Source organism: Gorilla gorilla, chromosome 5, assembly GCF_029281585.2.
Source record: "Gorilla gorilla gorilla isolate KB3781 chromosome 5, NHGRI_mGorGor1-v2.1_pri, whole genome shotgun sequence".
In the NCBI taxonomy this organism is placed as follows: domain Eukaryota; kingdom Metazoa; phylum Chordata; class Mammalia; order Primates; family Hominidae; genus Gorilla; species Gorilla gorilla.
In genome coordinates, this window is record NC_073229.2 from 45,254,608 (window position 1) to 45,275,286 (window position 20,679).

Consider the following 20,679-nt stretch of genomic DNA (forward strand, 5'->3'; position numbering starts at 1 on the left):
GGCGGCTGGCCAGGCGGGGGGCTGACCCCCCCACCTCCCTCCCGGACGCAGCGGCTGGCCGGGCAGAGGAGCTCCTCACTTCTCAGTAGGGGCGGCCTGGCAGAGGTGCCCCTCACCTCCCAGACAGGGCAGCTGGCCGGGCGGGGGGCTGATCCCCCCACCTCCCTCTGGGACGGGGCGGCTGGCCGGGCAGAGGGGCTCCTCACTTCCCAGTAGGGGCGGCCGGGCAGAGGCGCCCCTCACCTCCCGGACGGGGCGGCTGGCCAGGCGGGGGGCTGATCCCCCCACCTCCCTCCCGGATGGGGCGGCTGGCCAGGCGGGGGGCTGATCCCCCCACCTCCCTCCCGGACGGGGCGGCTGGCCGGGCAGAGGGGCTCCTCACTTCCCAGTAGGGGCGGCCGGGCAGAGGCGCCCCTCACCTCCCGGACGGGGCGGCTGGCCAGGCGGGGGGCTAACCCCCCCCACCTCCCTCCCGGATGGGGCGGCTGGCCAGGCGGGGGGCTGACCCCCCCACCTCCCTCCCGGACGGAGCGGCTGGCCGGGCAGAGGGGCTCCTCACTTCCCAGTAGGGGTGGCCGGGCAGAGGCGCCCCTCACCTCCCGGACGGGGCGGCTGGCCAGGCGGGGGGCTAACCCCCCCACCTCCCTCCCGGATGGGGCGGCTGGCCAGGCGGGGGGCTGACCCCCCCACCTCCCTCCTGGACAGAGCGGCTGGCCGGGCAGAGGGGCTCCTCACTTCCCTGTAGGGGCGGCCGGGCAGAGGCACCCCTCACCTCCCGGACAGGGCGGCTGGCCTGGCGGGGGGCTGACCCCCCCATCTCCCTCCCGGACGGGGCGGCTGGCCTGGCGGGGGGCTGACCCCCCCACCTCCCTCCCGGACGGGGCGGCTGCCGGGCGGAGACACTCCTCACTTCCCAGATGGGGCGGCTGCTGGGCGGAGGGGCTCCTCACTTCTCAGACGGGGCGGTTGCCAGGCAGAGGGTCTCCTCACTTCTCAGACGGGGCGGCCGGGCAGAGACGCTCCTCACATCCCGGACGGGGCGGCAGGGCAGAGGTGCTCCCCACATCTCAGACGATGGGCGGCCGGGCAGAGACGCTCCTCACTTCCAGGATGTGATGGCGGCCAGGAAGAGGCGCTCCTCACTTCCCAGGTGGGATGGCGGCCGGCCAGAGACGCTCCTCACTTTCCAGACTGGGCAGCCAGGCAGAGGGGCTCCTCACATCCCAGACGATGGGTGGCCAGGCAGAGACGCTCCTCACTTCCCAGACGGGGTGGCGGCCGGGCAGAGACTGCGATCTCGGCATTTTGGGAGGCCAAGGCAGGCGGCTGGGAGGTGGTTGTAGCGAGCCGAGATCACGCCACTGCACTCCAGCCTGGGCACCATTGAGCACTGAGTGAAAGAGACTCCGTCTGCAATCCCGGCACCTCGGGAGGCCGAGGCTGGCCGATCACTCGCGGTTAGGAGCTGGAGACCAGCCCGGCCAACACAGCGAAACCCCGTCTCCACCAAAAAAATACGAAAACCAGTCAGGCGTGGCGGCGCGCGCCTGCAATCGCAGGCACTCGGCAGGCTGAGTCAGGAGAATCAGGCAGGGAGGTTGTAGTGAGCTGAGATGGCAGCAGTACCGTCCAGCTTTGGCTCGGCATCAGAGGGAGACCGTGGAAAGAGAGGGAGAGGGAGACCGTGGGGAGAGGGAGAGGGAGAGGGAGAGGGAGAGGGAGAGGGAGAGGGAGAGGGAGAGGGAGAGGGAGAGGGAGAGGGAGAGGGAGAGAAATTTTTTTAACAATCTCAATATTTTGTGATTTGGTCATTTCAGAGTAATGCAGCATTTCAGAGTAAAGCAGGAAAACCTGTTTCATAGAATCTTATAACAAATTCTTCTGCATGTGAGGAAGATCAGTGAATTTCTCAGTAATTCTGTTCCTGGAAAAAGCCTGGGCCCCAACTGTGGATGTTCCATTAGTGCAGACTCTTATGCCTTTCTTCTTAGTTTGGTACAGTTTCAGATACAATAGTCCCTTTACTCATGGGGGATATATTCCAAGACCCCTAGTGGATGCTTGAGACTGCTGATAGTACTAAACCCTATACATAACTGTTTTTTTCTTCTGTATACACTGTGAAAGGAAAATAAATCTTAGGACCCTAAAATCACTAAGTCAACAGAAAAGTCAAGTTGGGAACTACACGCAAAACTGCCTCTCATTTTATTCCTAAACAAGATAGCTAAAAAGATAAAAGAGCCACATACCTCCCTCACAATTTGCCCACAAGGAAATTCCTTATGGGCTTTAAGGTATTTATCCTAAAACAATTCTGTTGAATTTCACCCTGGCAATGTAAACTGATAGCTTACCTTCACAGGTGTGGGACAGAAAGTCATCCCTCTGGCCGGGTGCGGTTGTTCACGCCTATAATCCCAGCACTTTGGGAAGCCAAGGTGGGTGGATCACCTCAGGTCAGGAGTTTGAGACCAGCCTGGCCAACATGGCAAAACCCTGTCTCTACTAAAAATACAAAAATTAGCCAGGCGTACTGGCATGCGCCTGTAATCCCAGCTACTGAGGAGGCTGAGACAGGAGAATCGCTTGAACCCAGGAGGCGGAGATTGTTGGCAGTGAGCCAAGATCGCACCACTGCACTTTAGCCTGGGTGACAGAGCGAGACTCTGTCTCAAAAAAAAAAAAAAAAAAAAAAACTGTCCTCACTCTGCTCACCTGAGACAAATGCATATCTGATTGTTTCCTCTGCCTTATTGTTTATGTAAAAATGCAGATTCACGGAGCCAGACTAAATTGTGTATTCAGTGAAAGGTTGATCAAGGACTCAAAGGAATGCAACCTTTGCCTTTTGTGTCTTTTCTGCCTGTGACCTGGAAGACCCCACCACCACTTTGAGTTGTCCAGTCCTACTGGATCGAACCAATGTACATCTTACACATACTGACTGATGTCTCATGTCTCCTTAAAATGTATAAAAGCAAGCTGTACCCTACCCACGATGGGCACAGGTCGTCAGGACCTCCTGAGCCTGTGTAACAGGCGTATCCTTAACCTTAGCAAAATAAACTCTCTAAATTGGTTGAGATCTGTCTCAGATATTTTGGGTTTACAACACATACCTATAATGGTTTAATTGATAAAATAGCCAGGGTAAATAACAGCAACTAATAATAAAATATAACAATTATAACAATATACTGTAATGAAAGTTACATGAATGTGGTCCTCCTCTTTTTCCGTATATCAAGCTTTTTTTTTTATTGTTGCTCTTTGGTTTTGTTGTTAAAACAAGTAATTTACAACCATTTGGTTGGAGAGTTTATTTAAAAAACTCAGTGAGGCACTACGGGTAGATTACAGAAGGTGGATATTAGAAGTCAGGGAATCATCTGCTTTATTACAGTGAAATTTAAAGTGACAATGCTGGTTTAGCACACTTTTTTTTTTTTGGCAGAGTCTCACTCTGTTGCCCAGGCTGGAGTGCAGTGGCACAATCTTGGCTCACTACAACCTCCTCCTCCCAGATTCAAGCAATTCTCATACCTCAGCCTCCCAAGTAGCTGGGACTACAGATGCGTGCCACCACGCCCAGCTAATTTTTGTAATTTTGTAGAGATGGGGGTTTTGCCATGTTGGCCAAGCTGGTCTTGAACTCCTGACCTCAAGTAATCCACCCGCCTCGGCCTCCCAGAGTGATGGGATTACAGACCTGAGCCACCGTGGCGTCCAGTCTAGCACACTCTTAAGTTTAAGAAAGAAATCAGTTTCTCTGTTATTGATCATTTCAGTTGATTGGCACATCTTACCAATAATGCCGACATCTGGCATTGAGTACCCATAGAGGCCAGGCCAGTATCTAATTTTTTATTATTTATTTATTTATTTATTTTAACACTTAACAGTTTCTAAGTATCCACATGAAATTGCCTCTTACCTATTTTGTGAAAAATTCTCTCTGCACTTAGGGGTAAAGGGCAGACAATAGAATATTACTTATTCACTTGGCTCAAAGCATGGCCCTGTTTCTTTTTTTATTTTTTTCTCACGGGTCTGTGTCCTAAGCATTGCTTATTTTTAGAAACTCCTGAGGAAAATCTCTTTGCGAAGAACCTGCACAAGTGGCTTTGGAAATTTCAAGGAAGCCAATCTCGCTTGCACAGTATAGCGGGGTCCTGCACCACGAGAGCCTGCTTTGGGCCCTAGAACCTACAGGCCATGCAGAGCATAAGGGGAGGGAGTTGGGACAGCGACATGCTGGGGCGCGGGAAGATGGGGCGATGTGGGCCTCGCCGCGGCTCAGGACAAAGGAGGGAGCAAAAATGTTCCTGAGGTGGCTCAAATAAAAAAAAGGAGGATATGAGATCCTTTGATTTAGGTGCGTGTTCATATACAAAGGTCCTATCTGGTTCAAATAGAGACTCTCAGGATCAGGAACAAAACGTAACAGGGCTAACCACTTGTTTCCGCCTGGTTTCGAACCAGGGACCTTTCGCGTGTTAGGCGAACGTGATAACCACTACACTACGGAAACAACCCTGCTGGTAGGAATTAGAATTGAAGCACCTAGGGTGAGACAATCCAGGTTTGGCTTTAGAAAATCTATATTTTCTACTCAGATTTTTTTTTTTCTGGTAGTTTCTTTCCATATCTTTCAGACTTTCCACTTATTGAAATCAAAGATATCACATCCTGACAGTTGTTATTTGCCTACCACAAATTGGCACATATATTCACCAAGTATATTTACCAGAATGCCCAGTAACCTATTCAGAATAATAAAAACTACTGGAAGCTTCCCAAGCACCCATCAGCAGATGCATGAATGAACTCACATGAAATAATCTATTGCAACAAGAATGAACAATCTACAACTATGTGGATGAATCTCACAGAGATGTCGACTAAAGTAAACCAGACAGAAAAGGACGTACTCTGTGGCTGCACTGATTTAAATTATAAAGCAGGCAACATTCCGCTGTCCAGCCAGAAGTCACAATAGTGCTTCCATCTGGGGAGAGTGGGTTGTAACTGAAAAGGAACTGGAAATGCTCTGGTTTCCCAGGTGTGTTCCTTTTGTGTGTACTCAAGGGGTGTGTGTGTGTGTGCCTGTAAGAGGCGGGGAAGGTGGGAGAGAGAGGCGGAGACAGAGAAGGAGGGAGGGAGAGGGAGAGAGAGGGAGAGATTGGGAGAGAGGTGCACAGGAAGAGACGGATAAATTGAAGAAGTAATACGCTTATGCAATTGTGGAGACTGGTTAGAAAGTGCTAAATCCATAGGGCAGGCTGTAATAAAAGGCCATCAGAAAAGGCAGGCTGAAAACAATACAGACAATTCAATAAAACCAGAAGTTCTTTGAAAAGTTGTCTACATTGTCTATATTGTCAGCAAACTTGACGTTTAGCTAGACTGACTAAGGAAAAACAAACAAAAAAAAGACAAGAGACTCAAATTATTAACATTGGAAGTGAAAGCGGGGATATTATCACTGAATTTACAAAAATAAAAAGAATTATAAGAGTACACTATGAAAAACTGTATGCCAGCAAATTGGATGACCTAGATTAAATGAACAAACTCCTAGTAACACACAATCTACAAAGATTGAATCATAAAGAATTATAAATCTGAATAGACCTATAACTAGTAAGGATATTGAAGCAGTAATCAAAAACCTACCGCGAAAAAAAGCCCTGGACCAGCTGGCTTAACTGATGAATTCTATCAAATATTTAAATACTTAAGCAGTCCTTCTCACACTTTTCCACAAAACTGAAGAGTAGGAAACACTTCCTAACTCATTTTATGAAGCTAGCGTTATTCTGATACCAAAGCCAGACAAAGCCATTACAAAAAAGAAAGCTACAGGCCAATATTTTTTTATGAATATTGATGCTAAATTCCTCAACAAAATACTGGCAAACTAAATTCAACAACATATTAAAAGGATTATACACCATAGCAAAGTAGGATTTATTCCTGAAATGGAAGGATTCAGCATATAAAACAAGTAATTAATATAATGTATACATAAACAGAATGAAAGAAAAAACAGTCCTTTGCATTAATGCAAAAAAAGCATTTGACAAACTTTAAACACCTTCATGATGATGGAGGGCTTGCCAGTGTGCTGGGGGTTGCCACCTTCAAAAAGATGCTCCACAGGGTTCATGGCCACACCCCGTACTCGTGGCCTACAGTTCCTCTTTGCCTTATATTTGTGGTAGGCCCGGCCAGCCCTCAAGATGGATGCCCCTGCTGGCCGCAAAGTGGGTCTCATTGCTCCCCGCCGGATTGGACGTCTCCGGGGAACCAAGACTGTGCAGAAGAAAGAGAGCTAGTGCTGAGGGGCTCAATAAAGTTTGTCTTTATGCAAAAATAAAAGAAAAGCCCCCGTCCCTCTGCCTCTGCCCCTGCGCCTGCCTCTGCGTCTGCCACTGCCTCTCCACGGTCTCCCTCTGATGCCGACCCAAGGCTGGACTGTACTGCAGCCATCTCGACTCACTGCAACCTCCCTGCCTGATTCTCCTGCCTCAGCCTGCCGAGTGCCTGGGACTGCAGGCGCGCACCGCCAGGCCTGACTGGTTTTCGTATTTTTTGGTGGAGACGGGGTTTCGCCGTGCTGGCCGGGCTGGTCTCCAGCTCCTGACCGCGAGTGATCTGCCAGCCTCGGCCTCCCGAGGTGCCGGGATTGCAGACGGAGTCTCGCTCACTCAGTGCTCAATGTTGCCCAGGCTGGAGTGCAGTGGCGTGATCTCGGCTCGCTACAACCTCCACCTCCCAGCCGCCTGCCTTGGCCTCCCAAAGTGCCGAGTTTGCAGCCTCTGCCCGGCTGCCACCCCGTCTAGGAAGTGAGGAGCGTCTCTGCCTGGCCGCCCATCGTCTGGGATGTGAGGAGCCCCTCTGCCCGGCCGCCCAGTCTGGGAAGTGCGGAGCGCCTCTTCCCGGCCGTCATCCCGTCTAGGAAGTGAGGAGCGTCTCTGCCCGGCCGCGATCGCGTCTGGGAACTGAGGAGTGTCTCTGCCCCGCCACCACCCCCTCTGGGAGGTGAGGAGCGTCTCTGACCGGCCGCCCCGTCTGAGAAGTGAGGAGCCCCTCCGCCCAACAGCCGCCCCGTCTGGGAAGTGAGGAGTGTCTCCGCCCGGCAGCCGCCCCGTCTGGGAGGTGGGGGGCAGCCCCCGCCCGGCCAGCCGCCCCGTCCGGGAGGTGGGGGGGCGCCTCTGCCCGGCCGCCCCGTCTGGGAAGTGAGGAGCCCCTCTGCCCGGCCGCCACCCCGTCTGGGAGGTGTACCCAATAGCTCATTGAGAACGGGCCATGATGCCGATGGCAGTTTTGTGGAATAGAAAAGGCGGAAATGTGGGGAAAAGAAAGAGAGACCAGACTGTTAGTGTGTCTGTGTAGAGAGAAGTAGACATAGGAGACTCCATTTTGTTCTGTACTAGGAAAAATTCTTCTGCCTTGGGATGCTGTTAATCTATAACCTTACCCCCAACCCCGTGCTCTCTGAAACATGTGCTGTGTCCACTAAGGGTTAAATGGATTAAGGGTGGTGAAAGATGTGCTTTGTTAAACAGATGCTTGAAGGCAGCATACTCGTTAAGAGTCATCACCACTCCTTAATCGCAAGTACCCAGGGACACAAACAGTGCGGAAGGCGGCAGGGCCCTCTGCCTAGGAAAACCAGAGACCTTTGTTCACATGTTTATCTGCTGACCTTCCCTCCACTATTGTCCTATGACCCTGCCAAATCCCCCTCTCCGAGAAGCACCCAAGAATGATCAATAAATACTAAAAAAAAAAAAAAGAAAAAAGAAAAAAAAAAGAAAAAGAAAAGGAAGAACAAAGTTGGAGGCTTCATACTTCCTGACCTCAACATTTACTTTAAAGCTACAGTAATCAAAACAGTATGGTACTGACATAAGGAGAGACATACAGACACAAGCGAATAGAGGGCCCAGAAATAAACTATGGCTTATATGGCCAACTGATTTGTGACAAGGGTGCCAGGGCCATTTAATGGAGAAAGAACAGACTTTTCAACAAATGGTGCTGGGAAAACTGGATATCTACATGCAAAAGAATGAAGTTGGATGTTTACCTTATAATACACGTAAAAACTAACTTAAAAACAGATCAAAGACCTAAACATAGGTGCTAAAAACCTTAAAATTCTTAGATGAAAACATTGGAGAAAATCTTCATGACATTTGGCAATGATTTCTTGGATATCATACCAAAAGCACAGAGAACAATGACAAAAATAGATAAATTAGACTTCATCAAATTGATAACATTTGTAGGCTGGGCATGGTGGCTCACTTCTGTAATCCCAGCACTTTGGGAGCCCAAGGCAGGTGGATCACCTGAGGTCAGGCGTTCGAGACCAGCCTGACCAATATGGTGACACCCCATCTCTACTAAAATTACAAAAATTAGCCAGGCGTGGTGTCGTGTGCCTGTAGTCCCAGCTACTTGTGAGGCCGAGGCAGGAGAATCACTTGAACCCGGGAGGCGGAGGTTCAAGTGAGCCAAGATCATGCCACTGCACTCTAGCCTGGGCGACAGGGCGAGACTCTTGTCTCAAAAAATAAATAAATAAATAAATAATAAAAATAAAATAAAAACATTTATAGTCAGGACACTGTTTAGTCAGATTTTATTGAATTATTTATTGAATTAGGACACTATCAAAAGAGTGAAAAGACAATCCATGGAATAGAAGAAAATATTTGTGCAGCATATGTCTGACAAAGAATTAATATCCAGAATATGTAAAGAACTGCTACAACTCAACAACAACAACACAACCCAGTTCAAATTGGGCAAAGGACTTGGATCATTTCGCCAAAGAAGATACAAGCACAAATAGCCAATAAGCACATAAAGAAATGCTCAACTTCACTAACCATTAGGAAAATGCTAATCAAAACCACAGTGAGATAGCATCTGAGGTCCCTTAGGATGGCTATTAGAAAAAAAGAAAAAGAAAACAAAAAGCAAAATAAATACCAGCAAGGATATGGAAAATTATTATTCTGGTGCATTGCTGGTGGGAATGTAAAATAGTACAGCCACTGTAGAAAACAGTATGGCGGTTTCTAAAAAAATTAAACATATTATTACCATACGGTCCAGCAATTCCACTTCTAGGTGTTTATCTAAACGAATTGAAAGCAGAAGCTCCGCCAGGCCCCATGGCTCACGCCTGTAATCCCAGCACTTTGGGAGGCCGAGGTGGGCAGATCACGAGGTCAGGAGAGTCAGGAGATCGAGACCATCCTGGCTAACATGGTGAAACCCCGTCTCTACTAAAAATAGAAAAAAATTAGCCGGGCGTGGTGGCGGGCTCCTGTAGTCCCAGCTACTCGGGAGGCTGAGGCAGGAGAATGGCATGAACCCGGGTGGCGGAGCTTGCAGTGAGCCGAGATCAGGCCACTGCATTCCAGCCTGGGCGACAGAGCCAGACTCCTTTCAAAAAAAAAAAAAAAAAAAAAAAAAAAGCAGAAGCTCAGATACTTGCACGCCAGTTGTTCCCAGCAGCATTATTCACAATAGTCAAAAGATGGGGCTGGGCACGCTGGGTCACATCTGTAATTCCAGCAGTTTGGGAGGCTGAGGCTGAAGGAACCCTTGAGGCAAGGAGTTCAAGACCGGATTGGGCAAAATGCGAGACCGCTACTTCTACAAAAAAAATTTTAAATTAGCTGCCATTGCACTCCAGCCTGGTGACAGTGTGAGACCTTTTCATCCCCTCCCCCCCAAAAAAGATAGATTTAACCCAATGTCCATTGACAGATAAATGTGTGATATATACACGCAATGGGATATACTTTAGCCTTAGAAAAAATGAAATTCTCATAAATACCATGACATGAATGAACTTTGAGGACATTAAACTAAGTGAAAAAAGCCAAACAGGACAAATATTGTATAATCCACTTCTATTAGATACATAAAAGCACAAGCAAAATTTATAGAGATAGACAATGGGTACCAAGGGCTGAAGGGGAGCAGATGGGGAGTTTTTGTTTAATGGTTATAGAGTTTCAGTTTGGGATGCTAAAAAAGTTCCGGAGATGGATGATAGTGATGGTTCCACCACACTGAATTTATTTAATTTTACCAAACTGTACTCTTAAAATGATAAAAATGGCAAATTTTATATTATGTATGTTTTACCACAATTTAAAAAATGCCATGGGGGAAAATATGCATAAGGATATAAAGTAAGTGATCTAGAAGAGAAATGTTAAAAATATACAAAACAAAAGCTAATCCTATGTTTAGTTTTTTACCTAGTGTGGCTATATTAACTTTACTATTTGTTTGTTTATTTTTATTTATTTATTTTTTGAGATGGAGTCTCACACTGTCACCCATACTGGAGTGTAGTGGCATGATCTCAGCTCACTGCAACTTCCATCTCCCAGGTTCAAGCGATTCTCCTGCCTCAGCCTCTGGAGTAGGTGGGATTCCAGGCGTGCACCACCATGCCCAGCTAATTTTTGTATTTTTGGTAGAGACGGGGTTTCACCATGTTGGCCAGCTTGGTTTCAAATTCCTGACATCCAGTGGTCCTCCTGCCTCGACCTCCCAAAGTTATAGGATCACACCTATAATCCAAAGTGGGATTATAGGTGTGAGCCACCACATCTGGCCAACATTTTTTAAAATGTAGAATTTAAGACAAGAAGCATTACCACAGAGATATTTCATAACAATAAGGTATGCATTTTATAGTAATAGGAGACATTTTATAAAAGAGAAACATAAACATTCTAAATGTGTATGCATCCAATAACATGGTTTCAAAATATATAGACCAAAAATGATGTGAAAACTTATGTCCACACAAAAATCTGTATACAATTATTAATAGCAGCTTTATTTGTAATAGCAAAACACTGGAAAGCATCAAAATGTCTTTCAATATGTGAATGGTTAAATAAACAGTCCATCCATACCATGGAATACTCAACAATAAAAAGTCAGGAGCTATTGACATCATGAGTTGGACGGATCTTGAGGGAACTAGGCTGTGGAAAAGGCCAATCTTTAAAGGTCATCTATTATATGATTCTATTTCTATAACATTCTCAAAACAAAAAAGAATGGTAGGATTTTTGTCAAGGCCGGGCACAGTGGCTTAAGCCTGTAATCCGAGAACTGTGGGAGGCCGAGGCGAGAGGATCACTTGAAGTCAGGAGTTTGAGACCAGCCTAGCCAACATGGTGAAACCTCATCTCTACCAAAAATAGAAAAAGTAGCCAGGCCTGGCAACTGACACCTGTAATCCCAGCTACTCGGGAGGCAGAGGCAGAGGCAGGAGAATCACTTGAACGCGGGAGGCAGAGGTTGCAGTGAGCCGAGATTGCACTCCAGCCTGGGCGACAGAGCCAGACTCTATCTTAAACAAAAAAAAAAAAAAAGAATTTTTGTTAAGAGGAGAGGTAAGTGGGTATGACTAATTAAGGGGTGGCATTCACAGGGAGATCTTTGTGGTGCTGGAATTGTTTTTGTGTCTGGTTTCCAGTGTTAGGTACACAAACCTACACATGTGATAAAAATGATTTAGAACCATACACACATGTCATACCAATATTAAATTCCTGTGTTCGATATTGTGTTATATAAGAAGTAACCATTGGGCTGGCACATTGGGTGGCTCACCCATGTAATCCCAGCACTTTGGGAGGCTGAGATGGGTGGATCACCTGAGGTCAGGAATTTAGGACTAGCTAGGCCAACATGGCGAAACCTTGTCTCTACTTAAAGTACAAAAATTAGCCTGGTGTGCTGGTGGGTGCCCGTAATCCCAGCTACTCCGGAGCCTGAGACAGGAGAATCGCTTGAACCCAAGAGGGGAGGTTGCAGTGAGCCGAGATCACGCCACTGGACTCCCTCCTGGGCGACAGAGCGAGACTCCGTCTCAAAAAAAAAAAGAAGTAATCATTGTAGGAAACTGGGTTAAGGGTACAGGGGAGTTCTCTACTTTCTTTGTAACTCCTTGTTAATCTATAATAATTTCAAAATTAAAAGTTAAGATGACCTGATGGTTCACAGGAACTAAATAGTGAAAAGAAAAACAGGCTGGGCACGGTGGCTCACGCCTGTAATCCCAGCACTTTGGGAAGCCGAGGCGGGCGGATCACGAGGTCAGCAGATTGAGACCATCCTGGCTAACACGGTGAAACCCCTGTCTCTACTAAAAATACAAAAAATTAGCCAGGCGTGGTGGCGGGCACCTGTAGTCCCAGCTACTCAGGAGGCTGAGGCAGGAGAATGGCGTGAACCCGGGAGGCGGAGCTTGCAGTGAGCCGAGACCGCGCTACTGCACTCCAGCCTGGGCAACAGAGTAAGACTCCGTCTCAAAAAAAAAAAAAAAAAAAAAAAAAGAAAAGAAAAGAAAAAAAGAAAACAACAAAACCACAATGGAACTAAAAATAGGAAAATCCACATTCATGGCTGAAGGTTTTCCATACTTCCTGTGAGGTCACAGGGCAAACCACTGCCCCCAAAATTGGAGAGACAGAAAGGCAAATACGGAGTACTACAATTTACCAGACCGGAAACCCAAAGAGCAAAATCCTCCACCTGAATCAGTGCTGGAGGAGGGACACCTGAGCTGTAATTAAGAAACTGCTTGAGGCTTTCTGTGGACAAATCTCAGGGAAAAACCTCCAGCTACAAATTTGTGAATTTTATCTCAGGAGCTCAACCAAGTTCTCACAATGAGGGAGAAAAATCCCCTCTGGTAGCGGGTAGGGCAAGAACCAGTTTGCAACAGGCCAGATCATTCTGTTCTTTTTTTTTTTTTTTTTTTTTTTTTTTTTAAGATGGAGTCTCGCTCTATCGCCCAGACTGGCGTGCAGCGGCGCGATCTCAGCTTACTGCAACCTCCGCCTCCTGGGTTTTAAGCAGTTCTCTCTGCCTCAGCCTCCTGAGCAGCTGGGATCACAGGCGCCTGCCACCACGCCCGGCTAATTTTTGTATCTTTAGTAGAGCCGGGGTTTCGCCATGTTAGCCAAGCTGATCTTGAACTCCTGATCTCAGGTGATCCACCTGCCTCGGCCTCCCAAAGTGCTGGGATTACAGGCTTGAGCCACCGCGCCCGGCCCATTCTGTTCTTAACAAGGTCTGCCCCCAGAAGAAACCATTTAATCTCAATCTAACCTGCTGGGGTTTTATCAAGAGCCCGATGGATCTGCGGGAAGGGAAATAACCAACTCCAGCCCACTCTAGCCATCCAGTACCACCGAAAGTGGGGAAAAACCTAAAAAGCGTGTTTAAAGCTCACAGTCCAGAGACACAGGCTCACTAATAGACTGAGACCTACTTGTGGGACTACAGAATGCTTTTCTCCCTCCACACTTTGCCACCACATTACTAAAGGCCTGCTTATAGCAGCTCATTTTACCCAGCACAGCACGTCCTACTATCAAGAAAAACATAAGATATAAAAAAAGACAAAATACACAGTTTAAAGAGAGAGAGCAAACATCAGAACCAGACTCAGACATGACAGGGATGTTGGAATTCTCAAACCAGGAATTTGAAACAACTGATTAAGATGCTAAGAATAAGATGACAGCATACAAGAACACATGGGCAATGTAAGCAGAGAGATGGAAATTCTAAGAAAGAACCAAAAAGACATGCTAGTGATCAAAAACACTATAACACCAAGACAATGAAAATACAAGCCGCAGACTGAGAGAAAATACATGCAAAAGACCTATCGGATAAAGTACTGTTATTCAAAATACACAAAGAGCTCTTAAAACTCATCAGTAAGAACACAAACAACCCCATGAAAAAATGGCCAAAGACCTTGTCACTTCACCAAAGAAGATATACAGATGATTAATATGCATATGTAAAAATGGTCCACAGTATATGTTTAGGGAAATTCAAATTTAAAAAAAATGAGATAACACAACATACCTATTAAAATGGCCGAAATCCAGAATACTGACAACACCAAATGCTGATGAGGATGTGGAGCGACACCAACTCTCATTCATTGCTGGTGGAAATGCAAAATTGTACCATCTCTTTGAAAGACAATTTGGCAGTTTCTTTAAAAGCTAAATATACTTTTACCATAACATTCGGCAATTGCACTCCTTAATATTTACCCAAAGAATTAAAGAGCTTAAGTCCACAAAAAACCTGCACATGAGTGTTTATAGCAACTTTATTCATAATTTTCAAAACTTGGAAGCAACCAAGCTGTCCTTCAATAGGTGAATAGATGAACAAACTGTGGTACATCCATACAATGAAATATTGTTCAATGACAAAAAGAAATCAGCTATAAAGTCATTAAAAGACATAGAGGAACTTTACATGCATTTTTTTTTTTTTTTGTATTTTGTTGTTGTTGTTGTTGTTGTTTTTGGGACAGAGTCTCACTCTGTTGCCCAGGCTAGAGTGCAATGGCACGATCTTGGCTCACTGCAACCTCCGCCTCCCAGGTTCAAGCTATTCTCATGTCTCAGCCTCCCTAGTAGCTGGGATTACAGGTGCCCACCACCGCGCCCAGCTAGTTTTTGTATTTTTAGTAGAGACGGGGTTTCACCATGTTGGTCAGGTTGGTCTCGAACTCCCGACCTCAGGTGATCCGCCCGCCTCGGCCTCCCAAAGTGCTGGGATTACAGGCGTGAGCCACCGCGCCCAGCTACGTGCATATTTTTTTGTTTGTTTTTTGTCTTTTATTTTCAAGACGGGGTCTTGCTCTGTTGCCCAGGCTGGAATACAGTGGCACGATCTCGGCTCACTGCAACCTCTGCCTCCCGGGTTCAAGCAATTCTCCTGCCTCAGCCTCCCGAGTAGCTGGGATTATAGGCACCGGCCACCACGCCCAGCTAATTTTTGTTTTTTCAATAGAGACGGGTTCCTCCATGTTGGCCAGGCTGGTCTCAAACTCCGCCCACCTTGGCCTCCCAACGTGCTGGGATTACAGGCATGAGCCACTGTGCTTGGTCGATATTGTAATAATATTGATTCATTCATTGTAACCAATGTACCACATTAATGCAAGATGTTAATGTTAAAAACACTTTGCACACTAGCTCAAAATGAAGTTAGGGAAGGGATTATATGGGAATTCTGTATTTTCTGCACTATTTTTATATACATCTAAAAATGGTCTAAAATATAAAGTTTATTTAAAAAGGTAAACATGGCCTGGCATGGTGGCTCAAGCCTGTAATTTCAAAAGCCAGCACTTTGGGAGGCCAAGGTGGGAGGATCACTTAAGGCCAGGAGTTCCAGACTAGCCTGGGCAACGTAGTGAGACCCTGTCTGTACAAAAATTTAAAAAATTAGCCAGACATAGTGGGACTACACATCTGTAGTCCCAGCCACTCAAGAGGTTGAGGTGGGAGGATTGCTTGAACCCAAGAGTTCAAGGTTGCAGAGAGCTACACTTCAGCTTGGGAAACAGAGACCCTGTCTTAAGAAAGGAAAATAATAATAATAATAATAATAATAATAATAATAATAATAAAAGTAAACACAATTTCTTAGAGCTGCTAGCAGCTGTAGTTAAAAAAAAAGAAAGAAAAGAAAAGAAAAGAAAAAAGGCGGCCGGGTGCAGTGGCTCAAGCCTGTAGTCTCAGCACTTTGGGAGGCCAAGGCAGGCTGATCAACTGAGGTCAGGAGTTTGAGACCAGCCTTGCCAACATGGTGAAACCCCATCTCTACAAAAATACAAAAATTAGCTAGGTGTGGTGGTGTGCACCTGTAATCCCAGCTACCTGGGAGGCTGAGGCAGGAGAATTGCTTGAACACGGGAGGCGTAGGCTGCAGTGAGCTGAGATGGTGCCACTGCACTCCAGCTTGGCAGACAAAGCAAGACTCCATCTCAAAGAAAGAAAAAAAAAAGGTAAACATAGGCGGATAGGGGATAACATAATTGTAAATGACCTTAGCTGTTTAAAACATGGACTTCAATTATCTTAAATTATCAAGGAATTAGAAGAGCTACTCCTAATAGTTAAATTATGCCATTTTTTAAAGGTAATTAACTGAATTGTTATCACAGTGGCAAAGCATGAGAGGTAATTAACTGAATTGTTAGCACAGTGGCAAAGCGTGAGGGCTTTTGAAAGGGGTTGAGGCGTGGATTTAGATTTATCCATAATACCAAGTTAAACAAAAGCCACCAACAAAACCAAACCAAGGGAGCCCTCAAAGAATCAAAATCAAATCCTTACTGTGCTACCACAGACAGATGCCTGTAGCTCAGCGGTCAGGAGCTGGCCTCAGTGTGAAATCCCCAAGTTGCCAGTCAGGGGAGGACCAGAACAAGCTAGAAAGGATTTAGTGCCTGAGTGAAGAAGACGGATGTCTGAGGGAGGCTTTCGCTCCTTTGTGACTCACAGCACTAACACAAAGACCAAACTCGGTAAGTGAGGAGGTTGATTTCTGTCTTTGGGTATTACAACTGGGAGAGCACTCTGGATCTGAAGATCAGAGTGTACTCTGCAGGGTGGTTTTGCTTAGACTTTTATAAAGAGAGGTAGACAGTAAAAAAGATCAGTGGTTGCCAGGGAGTTGGGGAAGGTGTGGTACAAATAGGTGGAGGAAGGTGAGGTAAAAATATAACTTCAAAAGTTATAGGTGACGTTATTTACATTTGGAATTACTTGTGAGGATGATTATATGCTGAGTCCTGTGAGCCCTTCTAGCCAATCATTGAACCTAGGAGTGAGTCTTGGAGACCCGCAACACAGAGACAAACAGTTCTAATTTTAGCTAATCACTCTTGAAACAGAGAACTGGATTGGCTAGGAGATAAAAGGGAACGGTCTGCCTATCAGCAGGTTTAGGCAAAAGGGGAAGGTTTGTGTCCGGGCGTGGTGGCTCACGCCTGTAATCCCAGCACTTTGGGAGGCTGACACGGATGGATCATGAGGTCAGGAGATCGAGACCATCCTGGCTAACACGGTGAAACACCCGTCTCTACTAAAAATACAAAGAGTTAGCCGGGCGTGGTGCGGGCGCCTATAGTCTCAGCTACTCGGGAGGCTGAGGCAGGAGAATGGCGTGAACGCTGGAGGCGGAGCTTGCAGTGAGCCGAGATCGCGCCACTGCACTGCAGGACTGGGAGAGTGGGAGAGAGAGCGAGACTCCGTCCCAAAAAAAAAAAAAAAAAAAAGAGGAAGGTTGTGTTTGGCTTTGTCAATAACTAAATAGTATAAAGTTTTACATTACTTAGGCGGTAAGGTTTGTCGACTTCAACTGTCTCATGTATTTTAATATAGTATATGCCAAATTATTATTCTTTTAATTATGCAAATAATGGCTATTTTCTGAATATAAATATTCTACACAATACAGGAAAAACAGCAAAAATATCTCCTCTCACCTGCAATGCCACTCCCTTTCTCAGAAATAATTACTATTCCTAGATTAGTGTGTTTAGCCTTATATTATGTAGAAGTTGCCAAAAAGAAATGTATATTCTTAAGTAAATATATGTGCCTAATCCTTCATTTTTCCTAAAACTCAATACTTCCGGCCAGGCGTGGTGGCTCACGCCTGTAATACCAGCACTTTGGGAGACAGAGGCGGGCGGATCACCCGAAGTCGGAAGTTCGAGACCAGCCTGACCAACATGGAGAAACCTCATCTGTACTAAATATACAAAAAAAAAAAAAAAATCTTGGCGTAGTACCGCATGTCTGTAATCTCAGCTACTTGGGAGGCTGAGGCAGGAGAATCGCTTGAACCCGGGAGGGGGAGGTTGCGGTGAGCCAAGATCGCGCCATTGCACTCCAGCCTGGGCAACAAGAGCAAAACTGTCTCAGAAAAACAAAAAACAAAAAACAAAAAAAAAAAAGAAAGAAAAAAAAAGAAAAGAAATTATCCCAGATGGTGGTGTCTGGTGGTGTCTTCAATTCTAGGAAACATCCCATTTCAGCAGGAAGTTTTGAATCACAAAATCCCTATGCCCATCCAATTAATATCCTAAGGAACCATATATGTTTTACTTTCTCTGAAATATAGCACCCAGAAGGGAAACTAGGAGGGTGTTCATGAAGGGCGATTTGAAAGCAACTGACAAAAAAAAAAAGAAAAAAGAAAAAAGAAAAACAAAACAAAACAAAACAACTCATTCCTTACAGATGGCCGAAATAGCTCAATTGTGAGAGTGTTAGACTGAAGATCTTCTGCAGGTCTCTGGTTCAATTCCGGGTTTCGACAGCTGTTTCCGGACTCTTTTGTACATGTCGACTCTGCAAAATTAATGTTTGGCCGCGTTAACTGTGTAATAATACTGGCCCTCCACCAAATGTCAGCCATCTACCAATATGTAAGTCCATATTGACATTTAATTTATATGGTAAGGGAATACATGCATTTGCCCTTATAATGAAAAGGGCTCTTGTAAGTCATTTCACAAAATGCAGTTCCACGCCCATAAACATGAACTCCTCCACAGGTTTTAGTAATTCGTTGAGGGGAAGAAAGCAATCTTATTCAGTACCTCATTCAGTGTGCACTTACATGTTTTTTTGCTTGTTTGTTTTTCAGATGGACTCTCGCTCTGTCGCCCAGGTTGGGGTGCAGTGGCGTGATCTCGGCTCACTGCAACCTCCGTCTGCTGGGTTCAAGCAATTTTTTTGTATTTTTAGTAGAGACGGGGTTTCACCATGTTGGCTAGGATGGTCTCGGTCACCTGACCTCGTGATCCCCTCACCTCGGCCTCCCAAAGTGTTGGGATTACAGGCGTGAGCCACCGTGCCCGGCCACACTTACATGTCATGATGTTACAAAACACATAAGAATCAGGGCATAAGCATTTTTTTTTTTTAAGATGGAGTATCCTTCTGTCGCCCAGGCTGGAGTGCAGTGGCTTGATCTCGGCTTACTGCAAACTCCGCCTCCCGGATTCAAGCGATTCTCCTGCCTCAGCCTCCCGAGTAACTGGGATTACAGGGGCCCTCCGCCACATCCGGCTAATTTTTGTATTTTTTTAGTAGAGACGAGGTTTCGCCTTGTTGGCCAGGCTGGTCTCAAACTCCTGACCTTAGGTGATCTGCCCGCCTCGGCCTCCCAAAGTGCTGGAATTACAGGAGTGAGTCACGGCGCCTGGCCAAGCAGTTTCAGTTCTATGCTTAACTCCCTGTGTTTCTACTTTCACTCAGAATTTGGTCTGTTAAATCCTTAAATTATTATCAGCACTTTGAATTTTTTTAGAAGCTTTGCTTGTTTTATACAGCATTTTAGTTGTTTTCAGTTGCAGGGATAGTCCCAGTGCATAGCTAGTCATTTTTACTGTGCAGAGACGCAAGAGAGGACATATTAAAAATAACCTGAATTTTAGTAATACTAAGGCTATATGTGATTACACACACACACACACACACACACATATATGCGCATATATATATTCACATTGTAAAATAAATGAGCTGGGCACAGTGGCAGGTGCGGGAGCACAGTGGCCCCAGATACTTGGGAGGCTCAGGCGAGAGGATCACTTGGTTCTATGGCTTCAAGGTCAGCCTGGACAACATGGCGAGGTCATCCACATTTCTTTAAAAAAAAAAATTGTTAGTATTGATTCAGTATTTTTCCTGAGGCAGTCTTAGATAATTAAAATAACCTAATCTGGAATATAACATAAATATTTTGAAATTATCTTACAAGGCCAAGATCGGTGGTTCATGCTGGTAGTAACACTTTGGAAGGCTGAGGCGGCCGGATCACCTGAGGTCAGGAGTTCGATAGCGGCCTGGACAACATGGTGAAACCCCGTCTCTACTAAAAATACAAAAAATAGACGGGTGTGGTGGCGGGCGCCTGTAATCCCTGCTACTTGGGGAGGGCTGAGGCAGGAGAATCGCTGGAGCCCAGGAGGCGGAGGCTGCAGTGAGCCGAGATCGCTCCACTGCACTCCAGCCTGGGCGACAGAGAGAGACTCCGTCTCAAAAAAAAAAAAAAAAGAAAGAAAAGAAAAAGAAAACAATACATATATCTTACAAGACACTTGTGACAGATGTTCCGCTGTGTTGCCAATAATGCAGGTGAAGATAGTAATGATATGCTTGATTATGCATAGATTATTTTAGGGAAGATAAGAAAGTAAGAAATTCGATAGTCTCTGAGGAGGATATGGGGATAGTTAGGATCTAGGATTAACGGAGATTTGATCCTCATTTTATATCATGTTTACGGTTAAGGAAGGACAGAAAACCTTGTATTGAACTCTTCTTTTTGTCTGGAATTACTGCTGGTAACGTTAACACATAGTATTTCATTTGAAGCAAAGTAAAGAATAATACGGTTTTTGGATCCGGGAAACACAATTGAAGGTGGGGGTGGGGTGAGAAGAACAGATTTAAATATTAGGTGTTACTAGCAAAAAATGTGATTTCTCTAGTCCCAGGTGCAGATTTTCTTCAATAGTACTTGGTTTTCGTTACAAAAGAAAGAGCAAGTACCCAGGCTGGTGCTGTTAGAGTCAGGACAGCATGAAGAGCTCTGCCTACCAACAAGCCTCAGGACAGAGTACAGGAATGTTAGAAGATTAGCTCCCATTTATCTGAAGGAGAAAAAAGGGTAATCCTTCCGGTGTTGATGTCATATATAACAAGTTCATTCCCTTGCTATGGCTTTACATGTGAACTTCGGAGGTATATAAACACCAGTCGGAATGTGCAAGAG

At 45.8% G+C, this 20,679-nt stretch overlaps 1 non-coding gene across 1 annotated transcript; it reads right to left on the bottom strand.

Annotated features, from left to right (window-relative positions):
- Nucleotides 1-4,461: 4,461 nt before the first annotated feature.
- On the bottom strand, nucleotides 4,462-4,534 carry TRNAV-AAC (transfer RNA valine (anticodon AAC)). Its single transcript has one exon. It is a non-coding gene; the product is annotated as a tRNA-Val (tRNA).
- Nucleotides 4,535-20,679: the final 16,145 nt, after the last annotated feature.